The sequence below is a fragment of the Stenella coeruleoalba genome, assembly GCF_951394435.1.
Source record: "Stenella coeruleoalba genome assembly, chromosome: 17".
Lineage (NCBI taxonomy): Eukaryota > Metazoa > Chordata > Mammalia > Artiodactyla > Delphinidae > Stenella > Stenella coeruleoalba.
In genome coordinates, this window is record NC_137163.1 from 65,695,122 (window position 1) to 65,717,634 (window position 22,513).

The window sequence follows — 22,513 nt, forward strand, 5'->3', positions numbered from 1 at the left end:
TACAGATTCACATAAACAGCAAACATTATATGAGATCTTGTTAGGAGCTATAGCATGTAAAAACAAGAACAAGACATGGTTCCGGGCCCTGAATAGCTTACGATCTAGTGAAAGAGAAAGACAATATATAAACAACTCCAGTGCAAGACAGAATATTGTTATAACTACAACATGAAGTGTTGAGGGAGACCAGAGGCTGTAGAAGAGAGCAGAAGTTATAGGATTCCTCAAGGCCTGAGGCAACTGATTAGCAGCTGGAGGCAACTCATTATGCTAAGCTGTCAGATTTTTTTGTTTGTTTTTTTTTTATAGACACAGTCATGTATCTTGAGTAAGTTTTATTGAGTAACATGGAAATGCAATGGGAGTCATTAATTTGCACAGATATCATGGGTGGTTTTTGAAGGTGTGAAATCTACTGTTGCAGAGTATTGATGAACTCTGGACTTCTGCCAAAAGAGGAGTAGAAAGCCAGAAGGAGAGTCTTTTCTTTATCACAACTCAGAGTTGGGGGTGATGACAGGAAAGGAAATTGGAGTCCAGCAATGTGACAGACCTCAGGCGACTACTACCTCATTGTAGGAATACTATGGATGAGGATTTGGGGAAGAAAACAGGTCATTAAAAAACCCTCCATTTCCCATTTCTTCCCCAGTTTTTTGGAGAGCTTCGGGTTTTCAGGAAACCTTATTCTGTTATGCCATGTAATTAAAATAATCTACAAAAATTTATTAAATTAATACATGGTGAATGCAAACATTTTAAACACTATAGTGTACAAAATAAAAGTGGAAGTACTACTCCATTACACACCCACTCATACTCCCCAGTGCTAACAATTTGTTATATAGCCTTCCAGACATTTTCTATCCATAGTCACGCATACACACGTTTTTTTTTTCTTTCCCGAAAGAAAATTGGTGTTACTCCCACAAACTTGATGTTGAAGACACCATTAAAAGTGTGGGCTCTGGAGTCTGCCAGAACTGGGCTCAAATCTTCTCCAGCTTCCCAGCTGTATGACCCTAGGCAAATTACTTTACTTCTTTAAGCTTCATTTTTTTGTGAAGGCTAAAAATGGTAATTACTTTGTAAGGCTTAATAATCAAAATGTATAAATCACTTAGCACAGTGCCAGACACATAGTAAGTGTTCAGTAAACACTTTTATTGTCTATGGCAAGTGACCTTTCTCATTTTAAGACCAAAAATAGGGAAATTTGTTGGACAAATGTTGCTGATTTCTTCGGACGAAATGTATCTGGGTTGTGAAGAACTTGCTTTTCCAAAGCATAAAACTGATCCAAGTAACCTTTATGAGGCTTCTCTTCTAATTTTCAGTGCAACTCTCCTGCATCCCCCAACATCACTTTCTGTCTAGAAAGTGGACTTTCCACTAAAAAACTTTTGTGACTCATGTCGTGACAAGAATGCTCAACCAGGTCAGGCTTTATTACACTGTGTGTCCTTTTGCTTTATCATGCAATTGCTGGGTGGCACCCTTTTAAGCTCGCCTCGCACGGTCGCGCCACTCCATCCCCTCTTCAGATGCGGCTGCAACTGGAGAAGCCTATCGTCTTAGGGGCCGAGGTTGAATTGATGGACGACGGGCGCCTCCAGGGCGCAGCAGCAGACGCGGGCGTGAGAGGTGCGCCCTAGGGGTGCAGGCTGCTGGCCGAGGGGCCCGGGCGGAGTGCGGGCAGGAGGTTCTTCCCGGGGCGAACCTGGCACTGGGCTCTCTCCGATCTTCGTGCGGGGGCATCTGCCCCGCCGTCTGCAGCCCCAAGATCCCACTGCCTCCACTCTGCAGCCCCGGCCTGTCCCATCCACTCGTTCTTTTTGGCACTGCCCTTTGCCCTCCCATGGAGTCATCTGTTTACTCTCCCTTCACTTCCAGTCACCCATAGGTCACCCTCCCTCTACCACAGTCACCCATTTTGTCCCCTCTCCTTTCTCTCCTCACTCTTCACCTCTCCCCAGGTCGCCTTCTTAGAGGACTCCGCCGACGGAGATGCTGCGGACCCCGCGGCCAGGGTCTGCTCCCCGGAGAACCCTCCGTCCACCTTTGCCCCCTCCCCGGGGGCGCGGGACGCAAGTTTCCGCTCCGTTCTTTCCCCAGTGACAGGACTTGGCTGCGGCCACGGCCAGGGAGGAGGGGGGAGGGACTGCCTGGCTCCCGAGCCCCCTCCCCTAATCGCGAGCTCTGCGCGGTCTGTGTCTCTCTCGGCAAGTGCGGAGACGCGGAGGAGGAGGAGGAGGAGGAGGGAGTTGGGGGAGGATCTCCATTGAAATAAACAACCAGGCAGCAGTTATTAACACGGGAACATGGCGGCCGCAGCCTCAGCCACAGCTTCGGCGGCGAAGGTCAGCGCCGACGGCAGCCGGCACCTGACGGCGTGACCGACCCGAGCCGGTAACCGCGCCTTCCCTGGGGGCCGCGAGGGCGGGCGGGAGGCGGGCGGCGGGCGGGGGGCGCCGCGTCCCCACCCCCGGCCGCGTCTGCCCTTCCTGCGCCGAGCCGGGCAGAGCCGCGCGCCGCCGAGAGGGCTGTTTTGTGTGCGGCGACCGCTGCCCCGGTGCGCGGAAAACGCGAGTTGCATCCCGGAGGCGCCGCGAGGCTGGGGAGTTGGGGCTTGGGGGGTGGGGAGGGCGGGAAGCGGCAGGGAGACGCGGAGTCCCTGGGAGAGAAAGGAGGCGCTCCAGCGCTTTGCCAGAGCTCGGGAGACGAGTCCCGGAGCGCGAGGCGGGCGGAGGCTGCAGCCCGCGGCGCCGGCGAGAGGTGAGAGCCGAGGCGCGGCGGGGAGGCCGGGGGCGCGGGCGCGGCGCCCGCCCGAGGAGCGAGACGCCCGCCGCCCTGCCCGGTGCGGGTCGGCGAGGAGCGCGTCTCCTGCGCCCTCGGGGGACGCGAGGCAGGGACGGAAAGGTGAAGCCGAAGGTGCATTCTTTCATGGAAACGCGGAGCGACTGCTGTGCAGGGTGGGAGCCGGGCGAGGGGAGGCAGGACTTGGGAAGTGCTCGGGGGTGTGTGAAGGTGAAGCGCCGTGTCAGGGGCGGCCAGCTGGGTGAGACGCCGGGAGGAGGGGATCCGCGGCCCGGCAGCCGGGCCGGGCCCGTGTCAGCGCCGGGGGTTGGGGGCGAGGGGCGCCGGGCGCCGCGGGCGGACGGGAAGGAGCTGGGGCGGGCGGGGCGGGCGGCGCGCTCGGGCCGAGCAGGCCGGGCCGCGGTGGGGGCGGGGAGCCGGGGGCCGGACCGCGGCGGCGCCGAGCCCGGCTCGCCCCTGACTTAACTTTCTGGGTGCGGGCGTGTGTGCAGGAGGCGCGCAGGGGCCGGGGCTGGGGGCGGGAGGCGGTCCGGGAGGTTCCGGGTTGGCTCGCCAGCGCCCCCTTTTCTCTCCCCCATCTCCCCGCCCCTGAAGGGACAGGCCCTCAGGGCCCCCAGGCGGGAAGCGGGAGGGGCCCTCCCGGCCGGCTCGCGACGGTCACGCCCCGGGCCCGGGGACACTTCTTTCTCGGGCCTCCGGGGGCTGCTGGGGGAGGGGGTCAGGGTCTTCGCTGCGCGCAGGAGCTCCCCGCCCCCCGCCCCTCCGGGGAGTCCCGGAGGCGCCTCTTCCGAGATCGGGGGTGGGTCGGTCCCTGGTTAACTGGTCCCTCCCTCTTCCCCCTCCCCCTAGTGGTTTCCGGGGCCTGCGGGACCGAGGGGCGGGAATCGGGGATCCGAGCGCCCTGCACCGGCCCGGAGGTGGACCGGGCCTAGCGCCGTCCGGGTCTGTCACTGGTAGGGGAAACTTTCCTAAACCGGGGACCGAGCCTGAACGCCCTCCTCCGCCACCTCGTCCTCTAATCCCACTCCCACTCCACCTCCTCCAACGCCTTCCCCTCCCACCGACCCGAATCTCGCTGCGTGTGAGTGATGGGACAGTGAGCCAATCGAAGGCAGGGAACTGACCTGCCGGGTGTCGATAAGCCAATCGCGGGGGCTGGAGGAAGGGAGGGGGCGGGGCTTCTTCCGGACCAGTTAGAGAGGAGTTGCGCGCGGGGCGGGGGAGTCATGGAGACGCCAAGAGCTCTCCACTCTTGCACATCCCTGGTCACCCGCTCCTAGATCTGTGGGGTAGCGTCACTTACGGGGGCTCTGACCGGGGGAGGCAACGTAGTTTGCACGAGATATTGTGTATCTCTGGTACCACCAGAGACGTTGTCTTAGACACGACGAAGTCTAAAAGGCACTTAAGATGTGGCAGTAACTGTCCGAGGCCCGTTTCTAAAATGGCATATATTGTAGTGATCGCGTTCTGGACCCCAGCGCTCGGTTTACGTGCTGAGGATCATAGGAGTTATCTGTTTATCTCTATCTCAGTTTCACTCAGCTACTCCAGCGTGGGGACAATGAAATTTGAAAGGGTTCTCTGAAAACGAAGGCATCGGGAAAAACTCACGTCAGTTGATTATTGGGAGTGTAAAGCATCATTGTTTGTAATGGCTTTACTGGTTCCCTGATTAACTAGAGCGCCAGTTTCCAAAGTACACTTGGAAGTTCGGTGTTTGGGATGACATTTAAAAAAAAAGTTGTGGTTTATGGTATGCATTTTATGTTTTCTGTTTTTTTGCTCTTTCTTAAGTAAACAAAATGAAGTTAGGAACCAAAGCATCACTGTTTGAAACCTAAAGCGTTGGTATTTAAGGAACAAGCTGGTCAAAGAATATTTGTCTACAGAAAGAGAGTAAAATGTAGTTTGTCAGATTACTCCCACACAAAAGATTCTTCAAAATAAATTATTTTAGTTTGCTTAAACACAACTGAATGGTACAGTGTGTGGGTACTTTTTTGGTTTTTGCAAGGTTAGGAGACATCTTTGGTTATTTTACACTGTTTGTTGGCTACAGTCTAGTGACTTCCTCAACTCTTGACTTTTCAGAATAGGGAGGATAGGTCTTCGGTTCTCTGTAAAGATCACAGGTTGCTCTGCAGGAATAGCAGTGTTTTAAAAAGACAGCAGCTGCTGCTGCGATGCTGTGTGTGTGTGTGTGTGTGTGTGTGTGTGTGTGTGCGCGCGCGCGTGTGCGTGTGCTTGTGCGTGCTCCTGTTCTTTGTTGGGGAGGTTAGTGCACATTGACAGCAGCAAGGCTCCTTTTTCCAACTGGAATTTGTAGAATCTTTGGGAGTTCAAAGAATGAATAATATTAGCGTGAGAATACATCTGTTCATTTTGTGATGAGTATCCCCTGAATTTAATCTTGGGAGGGATTTGTTTTGTTTTTTTGAGGCATTTTATGTGCATGATACTTATGTATACTGGTTTCTTGAGCTTTTAATAATACTGGGTTACTAAGAAAGAATTGAGGGGTCTATAGTTTTAGGGAACAGTATTTACCATGAATTCCCATCCAGTATAATTGTAAGTGTCCATATAGACAAAAATTAATTGCATTTTGCTCTAGCCCTTGAGGTGTTATTTTAGTGATAAAATAGTAAAAACTGTGAAGATAAACATTTAGCTGCTAGAAGTAGGGAGTACTATAAATTAAACAACGTTCAAAATTTGACAACATTCAAAACCGCCCCGTCATTAGTTAATTTAGCTACTGAAGGCCACTCTAACATGTGTCTTTTGTATGCTCAAGAGCAACACATTATTTTACTCCTTCTCTACAATAATCCTTGAGAATGTTCTCAGATTCTTGGTGGCAGTGAGTAGCAAGTCCCCTAATGCCTGCTAGGGGGAAAGAAAACCTCTCAAGCATATGGAGACATCTAGAAAAAGATGTGCATCGTCAGCTGTGATTCCATTGTGTGCTCTCAGACTGGATCTGAGCCTTCTTCCTCCAGGGAATTTCAGTCTTAACAGAGGAGTTTTAGATGTCAGGATACTGAAGCAGAGGTTAGAAAAGAGCTTACCAATTATGAATTTAATATTTTTTAGATAGTTTAGCTCTGATTTTAACCCTTCATTGGTTAAATATAATTTACATGACCTTTGCTCAGTGTTAGAGGTGCGTTTTACTAGAAACCTAAAATGTGAAGATCAGAGGGGAACTTGGGCTGCTGTGTGAGCGCATAAAGGGGCAGTGCTCCTTGGTTGGCTTTATCTTTAGTTGTATCTTATTAAAGCTTTGGAAGCCTCAGAAGCAAGGACCTATGAACAGTGCTTTCGTTACACACCCTATATTTAAGGATTCAGTACCTTAGCTGTTTCAAATCACATCAGGTTGAAATGTGACCCATAAGTTGACAGCTTGGATTTCTTAGGAAAAATTGTTTGTATTGAATTGAGTTTAAAAGGGATGCTTTTAAGCAGTCATTAGGATGTTGGGTACCAAAACAAAGGGGGGCTCTTTAAACAATTTTTCTAGAAGATTAGTTTTCTGAAATGCACAGTGTGTCCTTATTTGATATTTTGACCATTATTATGTCATGATTGAAATTATTTAAATGCATAATTAATGCTTCACTATTTTTATAGCAAAACTGCTATTTAAGAAATTGTTAGCTTTTCAATGTTTTGTGTTTATAGTTTTGTTTGGCAATTTATGTTATTACATGCTCTATCAATTTTAAATTAAGAGAATAGGAGGGAGAAAATAAGTCAGTTGCTTTAAGGTGTTGGTCTTTTATTGCAGTAAATCATAAAATGAGCAGCGAATCAGGATCTCTCCCCCTATGAAATAATCAGACTATGTTTACATACTAATAACGAAAACTAAGGGAAACAGAACAACCCCCCCCTACTCAGTTTTTTTATACACTTTCGTATTGCAGGCTAATTTTACCTCTATGCCTTGTTTTCTAAACAAAAAAGCTTTTGGCATTTGTGTTTATTTCCTTTTTTGTTTTTTACAGGCTTGTAGAAGGGTTTATGAATTGTTAACTGTAGAAAGAATATTATGTCATATTACTCCTTAAAGTCTGTTGAAAGTAATGTCTGGAAAAGCCGTACAATATGGTTTTAGTGTCACAGGCCCTCAATTCAGACAGTATAAAGAAAACACATACTTTATGGATTCTAGATACTAATTTTGAAACAGAGGTGAGAATGTGACTTTTGTGGATATTTTAGAAACGTATGTAGTTTTCCTAGCTGTTACAAAACTGAGGCGAGGGTGATTATGAAAAAGTGGAAATCTTAAAGGTTGTGCTATGAAGGTATCTGAAATTAAACGACTACATGGTCTGCAGTTAAATCATAATACTCTTGGCTGTTAGGGTAAAGATTTTATGTGTTTATCCTATGAAATGTTCATCAGTGACCACATTTCTGGCTTCCAGTGGCTATGATGATATAATGCAATTGTGGAAACATTGACTCTAGGACACTTTTCAGTTGTTTCTCTAGTTGGAAATTTCTAGAGAAGAATTAAATAAGCAGGGAACCTATGGCAGTGTTTGACTTACCTGCTTTTGAGGCTTTTGGACATAGAATCTTAATTTTAAGAAAGTAAGAGATGAGAGCTACTTATAGGTAGACATTATTAGCAGTAATTAAATAGTTATTAATACTTAAAGGATCTGAAAGAAAGAACAGTTTTTACTTTGGGTGTCAGTTGGTAGGTGCATGGAGAATTGAAGTTAGCATGTTAATCCTGTCAGAATTTATGTTTTTTTAGGCAGCCAATTGTGAACTGTTAAGAGTTCCTGATGGAGTTCCTCATGGCCAGGTTAACTCTCATTTTGGGCTTTTTAGATCCTGTTTTTTGCATCCTTGCCTCATTTAACCATTGTTTCATTTGTTTGTTCAGTTATTTGTTGAGTTTTGAGTGTCTCAGCTTTGGCAGTTTCCTTTTATAGTATAAACCATCCATTGCAAACCTGTGATTAAAGGGGGAACACACAGTGGGTGATGATTTGTTTTGGTGGGGGAAGGGTGGAAAGGGATGTGTTCACCTTAATTTTCAGTTTGCTTTCATACTAAAGATCTTTTCTTTTAATGTGTTAATTTTAATTACATAAGCTAGATAATTCTGCTTTGATTTGGGTTTGGGTTTTTTTCCCCCCTGAAAATAGGATTGTAATGTTTATAACAAAAAGGTTGTTAAATGTTCCCTTGACTGATTAGCTTATTATTAAATAGATTTCGTTTAATGAAGGTATGAATATTTATCATTAGTTTTGTTTTTATTTCCCCTGAAATCATGTTATGTGTGGTCCAGGTGGCAACGTATAGTTGGATGAAGGTGACAGGCAGTCAGTGACCTCTGATTTCTGTGGATTGTCTGTGCCTTGTTGCTGCCTTTAAGGCTAACGTACCCTGGGCCTTACCACTGTAGGTTTCTAAAGGATGGAAAACTCCCTTGCACAGCCTTTCACAGGTATTCTGCTGTGGTTGTCAGTTTTTCTAGACGTAACTCATTCTGGCTCTTGACTAAAATGTCTGTATTGGGAGAGCAGCAATAGAACAACTGAAATGATAAGAGCAGCTGTCACTGAGTGCCAACAGCCTATTAGGGGCTTTTTGAGGTGTGCTCCATTCCTTCCTTCTTGCCACAATCCTGTGAAGTAGAGGTTACCTTCATTTTCCAGGAGGAGATGAAGACCAAAGGGGATTAAGTTGTGCCTCTGAGCAAAACTTCAGGGAAAAAATTAACCTTGACCAATGGGTGGGGAAACAAATCATAAATATCAGAGGGAATGGTGAGTCTGAGAATGTCTTCCTGGTTGGAATCTGATAAAATATATGTTTGCAGGTCGTTAGAAGGCTCTCAGTCTGGTTGTTTGGTTTGTAAAAAGGATGAATAGGTTTGAATAGATCCAGTCCTGCAAATTCTGTACGCCTGTGTCTCCCAAACCCTTGCCTCAGGGCAAGCCTGTACCTGGACAGTCGATACTTATCTTAAGATCTATAAGCAGTCTCCAGATTTTTTAGTCATCGGCCCAGAATTTAACAGTTCCTAAATTGCAGGATTCTTTCTTGTCTTTTAATTTTCAAAAAGTAAGAATGGTAATGGATGAAGTCAAAACAGGTAACCTTTACTGAGTGCCCACTCAAAACCTGGGGCCCTGCTAATAAGGTGCCCTTGCTATATACTCCTGTCTGGTTCTCACTGTAAGACAGTGAGGGAGGCGCTCTTGTTGTCATTCCTCTTTCACAGTTCAGGAAGTGGGGGCGCAGAGCTGTCACATAACTTGCCAAAGGTCACACAGCCCGAGTGCTGGAGAGTAATTTGCATCCAGGCCAACGTTGCCCCTTAGCCCTGCCCTCTTAACTTGTGTTCTTGTTAGATGGTCGGTCGGCCGCACTTCCTCGCAGCCTCATGTGGATGTGTCCCATCCAGTGCTTTGCGGAGATAACACAGATCCATCATTCTCCACTAGGGAAAGGGAAAGGAAAAAGGGGTAGGAGTGTATTTTGAAAAAGCACATTCAAGTTGCCTATTGTTTCTCACAATCAGAAGCTCAGAAAATAAGCTTGAGAAAACTCCATTGTGGGTGAGAGGTAGAAAAGAGATGGAGACAGCCCTCTAGATAGAGGTTTAGGACCAATGAAGCACTGGTGTAGACATTCGGCTTCTTGTTCCTTTAATGTATATTTAATTCTAGCACGTTTAACCGTTAGGTGGTAATTGTGTGATGTATGTTTTGCAGGGTTTTTTGCAACCCGTGTAGCATGGGTGACTCAGTGTTGAGATATTGTAGTCCCCAAAGGAGGCTGGTAATATATTCAGTCATCTGACTTCTGCTCTGCTATTTGTGGAATTCTTCTGTCTGCTCAATTGTTTGCAGGGAGCGGGGAGAGCTTTCAGGGAACTCTTTCACCTGTGCACGTGTGGGGATCAGCAATGCACTGCTTTTAGTGTTCCAGCTGCCGGGTCTGAAGCCCTGTTGTCAGAGATGAAAATATAAGGCATGGTATTTTCTATTATTCATTTAGTGGGTCCACAGGAAATGTGACCCCACATCTTCCAAGGCTTGCGGGGTGTGAGGGGGTTCTGGGAGCTGCTGTTGTTGCTGCCTGATTTCTGTCCCTGGAAGCACCCATCTAATGAGGATGGTCTTTTCTGGCAGATGGCTCCCACTTATAAAATCAGCTCAGGAATCAAAGATGAAGTGACTTTCCTTACCTTCGGTGGTACAGTAGCATTTGTAGGAATATTTAATATTAATTTAGCTTAACATTTCTAATTCTCTTGTTAATATGCTTAATAATGAAAAGCTTTTCAGTTATTGTCAAAATGTAAATTGAACATTGAATTGCATATTTTAGAGGAACCTATAGCTTTACTTGAGTCATTTCTAGAGTCAAACTAAATGGAAAATTTAGTTACTTGGAAAACATATTTTTAAACATACATTTTTAATGTGCTTGTATACATATATTTAAAAATAGATTTTTTTTCATAAATATGTTTGTTAGGTAATCACCTCTGGTTATTGTTGGAACATAGGTGGTGAATTCTTTCACAGGTATTTTTGATTCCTAAATAGGGGATATGGAAGTTCCTGACTAAAAAAATCTCAATGTCAGAAGTGTATGAATTTCTACCAATTTAACATAACAGCATTTCTTGACATTACAGAAGCTGGTTGTGGTAGTTAGGGAGCTGGGCAGTGGGGGCCTGCGGGTCCTGGAGGCGATTCTGTGTCCTGTACCTGCCACCTTGTGCCTGCGGCCTGTTGTGGACATCGGGTCTGGTGTGCTGTGCTCGGAGACCGGGCCTTCGAAGTGAGGATGGAGTGATAAATAATAGCACAACTTTGGACTGCCTCAGTTGGGTATAAATCTTTGTAGATTTTTCTCTGCCTCCATTTATCCTTCTTACCTGGCTTTCTCGGTTGTTGTTGCTGGGTTGTTTCCCGCCCCCCAAAGTTGAAGATGGAAGATGGGTGGCAGGGAAGGAACACAATCAAGATTATGGGGAGTGTGTTGCTATCATTAGTTTTTCGTTAAGTATTTCGAGTCTGATCATGATCTGCAGTTTCCCTCTTTATCTAACAGATTTGCTCTGCTCACAGCACTTGGTGAAGAAGCTGGCTGTTTGTTAAGGAAGCCGTTAGGTTGAGGACAGATCACGTAACAGGCTGGCGCAGTAACTGGCTGATTTGTTGTTCGAAGTTAGTTGCTGCACAAGGTTGTGGTCCAGCCGACCGGGGGTACTGAGCCTCTGTTGTCTAATAGTATTGAGGATTACGTTCCCTAGCTTTGCTGTATTCTCTTTCTTCCCTGTTTAAGGATATTGTTACAGACTCTATCATGTTAGATGTCTTGAAAGTGTTCATTAGATTTAAGTGGTCAAAATGGTTATAAGTTGGAAATATTAAGGTGATTTAAGATGGGTGAAATTTTAACCAATTCCTAAAGCCTTAGGAATGCCCACCTCTTTGGAGTTTCTGGTAGTGTATTGTGTTTTCAATTTCTGTATTTCTGTTTTGAGACTTGTGTAGTGTTCTTATTGCTGTTTTAAGTAAGATGTATGAATATCTTGATTCCTTAAGATTTTTCTGTAAAAGTGTGGTATAGAAATATTTATTGCATTAATAAATGTCATTTTATTGTATTCTAGTACCACCAGAGTCTTTTCTAAATAAACAGAAAGTAAGTATAAGTAAAATCTAGTGACGGGACTGGAAGTTATATAAAGATCTATTTATGCTGTACTACCTTGTATTTTAAACAAGAGGTGTGTACAGTTAAGAATTTTAATAAATTAAAGGCTTTAAGCTGTTAAGTATAACACAAGAAAATGACATGATATTCACTGTGTCCTGAACATATTGACAGTGACAACTGACAGCGACAAAAGTCAACAGAATGCCTGGACATTGAAGGACGTTAGAAAACAAAACTGGAGCGTTTGCCTTCTCTGGGTAAAGGGCACTCACATCGTAACAACAGCATTCTCTTAATCATTGATGACCTCATCGTGATAGTAAATATCTCACTTTGAGAAAAAGCATTCAGGAGAAAAGAGAGTCAGGAGACCGAGGGAAGCCCAGATTTGCTGGCTCGAGTTGAGTGAAGGCTGGGGCAGGATGGAGCTGCACTGGGCACATATGGCCTGGCCCTGTGTGCAGTGCAGGCCGTGGGGCCAGCTGGGACCCCTGGAGGAGAGGGCCTCGGCTGCTCCCTGCCTCTTCTCGTGCTTACTGGAGGCAGGCCCGGACCCTGTGGTGGGGAGAGAAGGGAGAGCCTGTGGTAGGTGGAGGTGGTCCCAGGACATTGAGGCCCCAGAAGCTCTCCTTCATGGTAGTTGTCTGCATCCTGCTCTCGCACCAGGAGCTGGCCGGCTCCCACGTGTAGAGTCTCCTGATGAGCTGCATCCTTAATTCTGGACCAGGTCTGTGGTGCTGATGGCCCGCTCCCTTCAGGCACCACGGAGCCCCGCAGCCCTTCCACCCCAGTGCTCTGTATTACCAGACTGAGCAAATGGGGGATTCTCTTCCCCTTTTCAGGTGAGAAGTGAGGGGACTACTCCACCCAGTGGCAGGTAGGACAAGGGAAGGCCTTCTGGGGCTTGTGATTTTCAGAGGCTGAGCTCCTTGCCTTCACCTGGCCTGGCCCTCAGATGAGTGAGGGAAGCCAGTGCCTTTGCACCAAGGGATAGAGAGGGGTTTCCTCGTTATGGAGGCCCTCTTCATTTCCTACTCAAGAAATTTCCCAGTGAGGTTCAGGTGTCTCTAGCAGCCTCGTCCCAGGTTTTCTGGGCTTGCCTCAACGGTTCATAGATGTTTACTCTCTTGGAGAAAGGGATTGAGTGTATAATGAGGAAAAAGAAAAGGAAAGGCATTCAGAAAGAATCTGGGGGCGGCCCATAGAGGAGTTGCTGCATTGAGTCCAGGCTAAAGAGGTTAGGACCACGCAGATGGAAAATATCAATGCAGAAGAGTAGCCTTGCTTGAAATCTGTAAATTAATGAAGGTATATATAGAGTAAATCCAGAGTAGCAAATACATGCCCTTGCAGCTTGAAAGATTTTTAAGGATGGACTATTATATTAGTTTATCAGCTTGACCAAACCAAGTAGTCAACTTACAGTACTTGTTACTTTAAGTGGAATAGGCAACTTACACAGACTTTTTGGGGAAGGTTTAAATGAATAAACGGAGGGCCATAACATGTTAGTAAAACACATTACAAGTTTTGATACACATTGTTTAGAGTTTAACATCAAGGAGAAAAACCATCAAGTAAAATGCTCTGACAAATCTGGCATTAAAATTTCTGTTGTGTTCTATAAATGTGCTTAAAATGATTATATGCACTGGCTTATTGTCTGAATGATACAGGTACAACAGGGAATGGTACCTGTTTTCTTATGGGTTTGCTAAAATTGGGGGAAATAGTAAGGATGGAGTCTATATGTCTCTGTGTGTGTATATGTATACACATATATGTATTTTTTAAAATAAATTTGTTTTATTTATTTATCTTTGGCTGCATTGGGTCTTCATTGAGGTGCGTGGGCTTCTCACTGTGGTGGCTTCTCTTGTTGCGGAGCACGGGCTGTAGGCACTCGGGATTCGGTAGCTGTGGCACGTGGGCTCAGTAGTTGTGGCTCGCGGGCTCTAGAGCACAGGCTCAGTAGTTGTGGCGCATGGGGTTAGTTGCTCCGCGGCGTGTGGGATCTTCCTGGACCAGGGCTTGAACCCGTGTCTCCTGCATTGGCAGGCGGATTCTTAACCACTGTGCCACCAGGGAAGGCCACATATATGTATTTTTTCATTCATTTTCCCTCTCCTCCCAAATAGTATACAGAGCAGCTTAAAGTCTTTCCTTTTTAAACCGTAGTTTGGGCTGACTTCAATTCTCCTTCTGTACTGTAAGTCAGTAGACTGATCTTTCCAAAATATCCCTTTTATAATAATAAAAGTCCCCCCACTCACTACAGAATGACATTCCCAGACGCTTACTAGATGGGTCTGCCACAAAGCCGTTTCCCCCATTTCTACTCTTTGCATGAGCCTTTGTACCTGTCAGTCTGTTCTTCCTGGCCTGCTGTGAACATGTGTTGACCACGCAAGCTCATGCTCTTTGATTTGCCTAGAGAAAACTAATGAGTTAGCCTAAAATTTAAGAAGCAGTTCTTTGATATAAAACTCAGTTTGCTGGGGGTTTATATTATTGATCTCAGTTAACAGCAAAGTGTACAATCAAAACAAAAAGAGAGATGGAATCCAACAATATCCAGAGATTATTAGTCAGTTGCTTATTACATTGATTACAGATTTTACAAAAAAATTTTCTGTAGAACAAGAAGGAAGTCCACTTACCTTTGAATCAGAAACAATAAAGACTTACATTTTTGGTATTGTTGCCTCAGTAAAACTGAACATTTTCTGCACCTAGACTTATTAACTTTTCCCCTGCAGAATATTTTGACACTGTAATGGGAAGAGGGATTAATAATCTCAGTTTATAGTGGAAAGAGGAGAAAAAAGGTAAAGAAAACCTTGGGGAAATTCAGTAGTTCTGGAAAGGTAATAAAACAAAACCAAATGCAAAGTGTAGGGTCGGCACTTAAATACTTCCATTGAAGAAGTGATCAAAAAGAGAATGAAAGCATCACTTGACGGGTTGATGTCTCAATAGGTAAGTAATGAAATCCTACAACTATCAAAAGAACGAAGCCCCTACAGGCCACACATTAATATATACTTGTGACAAGACCTGGAAAAGTATTCTCAACTTTCTTCCCAAATCTCTATTTAAACAGTAATTTTTTTACTTTGTGGGGTCATTTTATTTGCAGAATAAGTCAGAACGTGATCTGTCTGTCATCTGTTCAGATTCTTTCATCAACCAATTATATATTAAGTAGTAGAAACGGTATACAACCCCAGTGGAAAGGCAGGGCGGGACTTTGGGATGGGCAGTGTCATATGTCTCTCTTTTTCTTAGCTCCTGTGATACTTCCATAACGTGGTAGAACAAGTGGTTAAATAACAGCTATTTCAGTGTTGTGTGTGCTTTTTCTTTCTCCCTCTTTCCCCGCTCTGTGTGTGTTTGTGTGTGTATGTATGTGTGTGTGTGGCGTGAACTATTTGGAAGTAAGGTACAGATGACCCTTTATTCATAAAGCACGTCGCTGTAAAATAAAGGCATTACTTAGGTAATAGCATACAATACAACTATTAAACCTAATAAAACTTTGTTTTAAACCTAAGAAAACATATCATCAAGTATCAACTGTCTTCTTTCAATTTTCCCTGTTACCTCCAAACTGTTAACAGCTGTGGGTTTCAAACCAGGATCTGATGAAGCTCCTCCGTTGCCTTTGGTTCTGTAGTCTCTGTTAATACTCAGAAATTCCCCTAGTTCTTGTTGGTTGGTTTTGTGGTTCTTTAGATGTTGGCTTTTTAAAAAGTGTTTATTTTTTTTAATTAAAAATTTTAATTGTGATAAAATTCATATAAAATTTACCATCTTACCCATTTTTAAGTATACAGTTCAGTAATGTTAAGTGCATTCACATTGTTGTGCAACCAGCCTTTTCAGTTTTTAGACTTCAGTTTCTCCAGAAGTGCTAAGAAATTAAATTGTTAAATATGTTAATGGATTTGGGGCTAAAGAAGAGCATAACCGTTGAGAACCTACTGCTTGAGATAGTAGCATCTTAGGCTGTTTCCTTGGCATTGCCCCTTCCGAAGTCTCTGTAAGTTGGGGCCTAGACATGCTTTCTACAAACGCATCACAAGGAGATTCATAAAAGTAACGCCGTGAGAGGTGCAAGCACAGAGGTAATGCCCGCCTATGAGAACGCTTACAGTCAGAGAGTTTGAGGACTTTTTTCCTCCTAGGAAGTAGTAGATTTCTGTTTTAGGAACAGGAGGGGGGCTGAGATCGAGACATTGATTTCATAGCACCCTTGGCTAAATAGAAAGCTTTTATATCAAATACTTCTTTGGAGTAACATTATGGAGGCAATAGTTTCCAGGGGTTTTTTGGAGTGTGGCAGCTTGGGAGACACATGAGAGATGTCAACAATGGGAAGAAAAGTGGGACTGTACGTAGGCCTTTTTAATTAACAAATCAGGGCAGTTTTGAGGGGACTGGAATTTAAATGACTCAGAAATCCCGGTTTCTGATTTTTGGTTGTTTGCAAAACTTTTCTGAAATGTCTTACAGATGTACTAAGGGATATCCTCCTTGTTCTTGTCATTTTATGAGTATTGTACTGCTTTTTTTTTTAAACCAGTGTTGGTGGTGGAAACGTAAGTCAACTGTACTTAAAGTAATAAAAAAGGTAAATAATACATTAGTGTGGTTTAAAAGAAATAAATTCATGAATGTCTTTGCTCAAGCTTGCAGAAGGTGCTTGAAGAGCTTATTAAAATAAACCAAACTAAATTACAAACAAAAGGAAAAAAAACATTGGCCTGTTGGAGAGGGTTGGACAGACAGTATTGTGGTTGTTTCTCAGTGGCTCTGTGCTACGTCTCAAACAGATACGGTAGCAGTTTGGGTCAACTGGGAGGAAAGTACTTCGGAGTTCTGAAATGTAACCAAACGGACATTAAGGATAGGTGGCCGGGGTAAGGGGTGGGAGTGGGCAAAAATAATATAAGGAAAGTCGTATTACTGTAAAAGAGTGGCTGTACAAAACATTCAGCACATGAGGTCTCGTGTATCTAATTTTTCTGGTTCTGGTTTTTATTCCTTTGAGCACCTCAAAATTTAACATTAGTCATTTAGGAGAAGATACTTTAAAAATGCATAGTATTTCCTTATTTACTAAACTGACTTGGGCTAAAATTCACTCAGTGTCCATGAGATCATTTAAGATAATGATCTGTTTGTCTCGCCACTAAATCACTGTAAACCATAGACCCCTCACTACCAAGCTCTAGCTTAACTACTAGACTTGCCTTTTTCTGTCTGTTCACTGGATGTTACTTTTTGTGTATCTGTGTGTATGCTTAAAATTTTTTTTTGAAATTTAAATAACAGTCCATTTTCTCCTTACTGATTTTCTGCACTTTACCTGCCGTGGGTTTGGAGTTGGGAACACAAAGGTTAAAAAAGAAATAGGCCCTATTCTCTAAGGTCTCACAGTTTAGGGAAGGAAAGAGACATGTGGACAAGTAATTACAGTACAATATATGCTTTAGAATAGAAAATTGTATTAGAAGGGCTGGACAGACATTTTGTAGAAGCAAACAGTTCATTTTGTGAGATGAGGAAAGCTGCTGTACTGTTTGATTTGAGCCTCAAGGGCTCATGGAGATTTCATCAGAGAGGAGAAAAGGCATTCTAAAGAGAGACGTGCTTAGGTTGAAGATAGAAAATATTATATAGTATGTTTCTAATTCCTCTTATTTTACATGCACTTTTAGTAAGATCTGTGTGAGAATCTGACAGACTCTTATCAGTAAAGTGAGTAATCTTCAGAGCACAGAACTGGGGATATTTATTTTGAGCCTTCAGAAAAAAACTTTCTTATTCTTTGTCTCCTTTTCATTTCTTGCTTGTGTTCTGAATTAGAGAGTTTTGTTTACTGTTGCTGCATAGTATACCAGCCGAAACTTGGTGGCATTCTGCTCACCAATGTTGTGATCAAGTTGGGGAAAGGCATGATGGACAGAGTTTATCTACTGCGTGGTGTCCTGTGTCTCAGCTTGGAAGACTCAGATCCAGGACTGAGTCAATGGCTCAGCACTGGAATCAGTTGAAGGCTTGCTCGCTTACATGCCTGGTGTTTGATGTAGGCTGTTAGCTGGGACCTCAGCTAAGTTATAGGCTAGAACACCTACTTATGGCCTCTTTGCATCTGCTTGGGCTTCCTAACAGCATGGCGGCTGGGGTTCAAAGAGTGAGTTCCAAGGAAGCTGTATCTCCTCTGATGACTTAACCTCAGAATTCACGTAGAGTCACTTAGGCATTAGTCACAAGCCTCCCCAGATCCCAGCTCTCCTTGGGAGGATTTTTTTTTTTTTTAAATTTATCTTTGACTGTGTTGGATCTTCGTTGCTGCGTGCAGGCTTTCTCTAGTTGTGGTGAGCTGGAGCTACTCTTTGTTGCGGTGTGCGGGCTTCTCACTGAGGTGGCTTCTTTCGTTGCGGAGCACGGGCTCTAGGCACGCAGGCTTCAGTAGATGTGGCTCGTGGGCTCTAGAGTGCAGGCTCAGTAGTTGTGGCGCACGGGCTTAGTTGTTCTACGGCATGTGGAATCTTCCCGGACCAGGGCCCGAACCCGTCTCCCCTGCATTGGCAGGAGGATTCTCAACCACTGCCCCACCAGGGAAGCCCGGGAGGTATGTTAAAAGTTGAATTAGAAGAAGAGCATGTGGGATGAGAAATGTGGTCATCTTCGGCAACCATCGTCTGTCACAGGCTAAGTTGAAGTGTTGCTGTCCTTTCCTTTAAAAGAAGAGGGGAAGGAGGATTTATTGTTTCCGAGATACATGAAGTGATTCAATATGAGATATGATGAGCAGCAGTTCTTTAGATCCACAAAAGATATGGTTCCTAAATTATATCTGATGGGATTTTAGTTAGATGTTTAGAAGAACTTTCTGATAAAAATTTATAGACTTTTTTAAAAGCAGAGGAAATCTTGTATGATTTAAAAATAAGTTTAATAATGATTAAGTACATACTGCCTGTGGCTGGACCTGTCACCTTGAGCAAGTGATTTAATGTGTGTGAGTGCCAATTTCCGTTTTTGTTGAATGGGGATTATACTTGTTTGCCTCAAAGAGTGGTGAGGATCAAATAGAAGGTTTAATTATTAATAAAGCCAAAACGAATTAGGTGGTTTTAAAGAAATCTTCTGGTAAAGGATTCTCTGTTTATCACTAAGAAGGATTGCAGGGCATTAATTAATCTTTCTAAAATTTTTCTTTAAATTCTAGAATTATTTTTTTAACAAATAGAGAAAAAAAATTTGGCCTCTTCCTGTTATTTTCTTTGCTATTCATGTATTTACTGTGTAGAACTCTTGATTAAATGATAATGACATACATTTTTGGACTGTTTGTTTTACCAGAAACATTTCTAGGGAGTTAGCCCTGAAAGCTGCTCATGATATGGGTAATAATTAACACGGTTCTCTCTGAAAGCACCAGAATGGTGCTGCTTCAGCAGATCATTTTATAGATTAAGGCAGCTTTTTGTTAAAAGGTGTTGCCTTTCATATGCTGGAAACACTGATGATAGAGTTTTTAGTCTTAAGTCTCTAGTCCAAATTTCAGAGTGCACAGTCTACCTCGCTTATCAAAATGGACATTCCAAGGTCTTATTGTGATGTTCAAAAGTATGGGTGGGTGGGTGTCTGCTTTTTTAAAGAGACTCTTCAGATGACCCTGATAGATAAGGTGGGGAGCCAGACCTGAAGGTCCAGTTCTAGGTCCTGAGACAGGTGGGGAACCCTCCTTCCCAGTAGGAGTCTCAGTAACCTGAGAAGAAGTGGGGTGTTAGTGACAGTCAGTGTGGAGATGGCCAGGCAAGACTATCCCTTGTCAGTCTGTGTGTACTATTTGAGCGCACTCTTACACATTAAGAAGTTTCTCAGTAAGAAAGATAAGAAAACCACATGCTGAAGTAACTAATGACATTTTATGTAGCACCAGCCACAGACTTGTCTTTTGAAAAAGGCATTTCAGTTTTAAGGATAAAATAAAATCTTCCATGGTCTTGAAAGAAAGGTTGTAAGATCTTTCTTAGAGAATCCACTAAAAATGTGTGGAATGTTCTGTTGGAGGTTGTTAATATTATGTGCCGGCAAACTCAGGAGTTCCTTGAATGCAGGAGGTTTACTTATTTATTTCATTCTGTGAGGTCAGTTGGGACTAGCACTTAAGAGCCACGATTGTGGTCTACCGTCATCGCTTGAACAAGCGCGACCTTGTGCCCCAGTTTCCTTAAATGTCCACTGTTGTTGTTATGATTACTCTGAGTCTCCTTCAGTGATCGGTATTTGACCGTAATCGGTGTTTGATAGATCTTGATTAGTTATTTGGGATTGTGGTTCAGAGCAGATTATTTTAAATGCAAATTGAGGATGATTCAAGGAACTATTTAGGAAGTTAATCCTGAAGACTAGAACCACCTAGGTATTCAAGATTATTTGTGGTCAAGTTTTTTTAACCATCTTTGTTTATTAATTAATGCATGTTCCAGAAATGCAAAGGATCACACAGCACTCTGTATTATAGAGTCTGTAAGGATACATTATAAACTGTCTTGTAATTATCAACTGTTTAGAGTAAATGGGCTACTACTCTGATTACAGAATGATTATTATTATTGATATGATCACAAAGCATGTTAGCCCCTAGTAGTTCTAATTCAGTGGTTCTCAACAGGCGGGGGTGGGGAGAGAGAACAAAGACTAGTTGAATGTTGGTCTGCCAACTTTCTTGTCCTTGTTAAATCCATGTGGTTCCAAGCTGGTAGTGCTGTTTTATGCAGGAGATTGAGAGGAGGGTGATTTAAATCAAGAGAGTTAAAGCTCCTTATGTTTTGGAGAAATTTGGGGCAGTATTTCTAAAACTACTCAGAGGTGGTAGAACATTTTAATTATCATATTGAAAATATCAGAAATATAAAATACATAAAATTCACATTTCATTGACATGGGAGATTGAATGTTTGCTTGACACATCTAAGTGCTGGTCTTAGAAGTAAGTGGACAATGGTATTCTCTGCAAAGGGATAACTTAGATTTCTCAGGAATATCTAATGGGAGCTCAATATTGGAATCACTTGACTGGTTTTGATTACAATTTAAAACCCCTTTTCTTTTGAGAAAATTGCTATGTAAGACTTGAATGTCACTTTTGACCAGTTCATCCTGTGGCTTCAAATACAGTAGTTTTATCAGAAAAAAAAGAAGCTCTTGCTAAGAATGGTTGGACATAATTCACCAAAATCAGGTGTTTTTCTTGGAGCTTGAATATAATTCTGTAAGTAGATGCTGCAAAACCACTTCAGTCACCAAGGAAAGCAAGTCTCTGTAGCCTCTCTCTACCTCGGTGGTCTCCATTTTACAGTTTCATTAAATCTGATCATTGGTAATAGTTTTGTTTTTCATAGGGATAAGCTGCCTCAGAATTTTTCAAGATCCGGTCTGTTCATGGATCAATTCACATTTTGCAAATCATAACGGAGGATGCCTGTATTTAGTTGTGTTTGCCCACATTTACTACACAAGTGGAGTACAGTGATTTACCCAGAGATGATGTAAAACTTTATATAGCTAAATTCCCTAATGGGGAATTTCCAGATCCACAGGGAGAGATGAAGTAGTTAGATATAGTTGCCAGTGAAGAACATTTAGAAGCTCTGTTCATGAAGTTCAAAGGAATAAACGCCTTCTCTTATTAGTAGAGTATGAGCAGAGCATTTGTGAACAGCATAAAGGAAAGTTCTAGGATGACTGTAGTCTACCTCTCCATGTAGAGTATAGCCATTTACAAATGTGTGGTTTGAAGGAGTCCAATTAAATATGCCTTATAAGTCTCAGTAACCCTGTTATGCTTTAGGCTGATATGTCATTTCACTTGTCAAGCTTCTGACCATGTGTCTACGTTCAGTGAGTAGTTACAGGTTAACGGACTAAAACAGAAGGACAAGATAATTGCAGGTCTATCTCCTCCTTGGAGAGGATTTTTCCTTTTAGGTGTGATTGTTGCACACTCACATAGGAAATAGCACAACCTCTTTACTGCCTAGTCTCCTCGCTTCATTTCCCAGTAGCTTGGTGGCTTGGCAGGACTTTTCTGGAAGCAGACACCTGTGTACACTATCATCTGAAGGAACTGCCTTATGCTCTGGGTACTCTGTTTAGTGTTTACCTTTTCAGCTAGATGCCACTGAATTGGATATGAAAATTTACTCTCTTTCTCCCATTTTCCTTAATTTTTCATATTTGTTTTTAATCTTGAAATAGGAACATTTATTAGTAAGTCAAATGAGCTATTCAGTCAGAGCTGTGGAAACTGTGGAGTACCATCTGTGTAGTTTGTGATGTGCCATATCAACTCATACTTGAGCTTTTAGCAGGAAAAGTGATATAAAATTGCAAAGCATTATTATTAACACAGCTGATTCTACAGGGAATCAAGGTGAGAAAATGAGTCTCTGGGGGACACACTGCTTTTTTGAATCAGTTGTATTAACCCTTCTGGAGCATGTGATCTCATTTAGTAATTTACTAAATTGGGGCAGTTGGTGCGCACCAATTTGCTAACTTGGTGTGTTGAGAAAGAAACTCGTCCATGCTTTGACTTGGCTCAGACCCACTTTTACAGATACACTGTAATTTTCATACAGAATAGATATGTGTTAACTTCCTTCCCTGTTTCATATTCTCAAATTCATGAGCAACAATATCTAAGGAGCTGCACGTGTGTTCTAGATATTGTTGGTGGGCTTGGAGCGACAAATACTCAAGCCTTCCCAACATGGAATATTTGTGTTCCCTGGTCTTCCTTGACTTTTATCACATCGGGACCAAGACCTCTTTCTTTGTTCCTTTCCTTACTTGTTGAAATTTTAAAAAAATGTGTATTTAAAATTTTTTTCCAGTTTTATTGAGATATAATTGACACATGCTGTGGTATTAATTTAAGGTGTACAACATAATG

At 43.2% G+C, this 22,513-nt stretch overlaps 1 protein-coding gene across 10 annotated transcripts in view; it reads left to right on the plus strand.

Annotated features, from left to right (window-relative positions):
* The window catches only part of NCOA2 (nuclear receptor coactivator 2), a 358,377-nt gene that overhangs the window by 89,362 nt on the left and 246,502 nt on the right, over nucleotides 1–22,513 (plus strand). For 4 of the 10 annotated variants that reach the window (XM_079902506.1, XM_079902507.1, XM_079902505.1 and 1 more), the window contains exon 1: nucleotides 1,668–2,412. The exons of 3 other annotated variants lie outside the window; for them this stretch is intronic. The gene's annotated coding sequence lies outside the window, so the exon portion shown is untranslated. Of the gene's footprint in view, nucleotides 1–1,270; nucleotides 1,648–1,667; nucleotides 2,413–2,691; nucleotides 2,779–22,513 lie in introns of those variants that run through there. 3 more of the 10 variants (XM_079902514.1, XM_079902513.1, XM_079902515.1) reach the window with 3 other exon arrangements.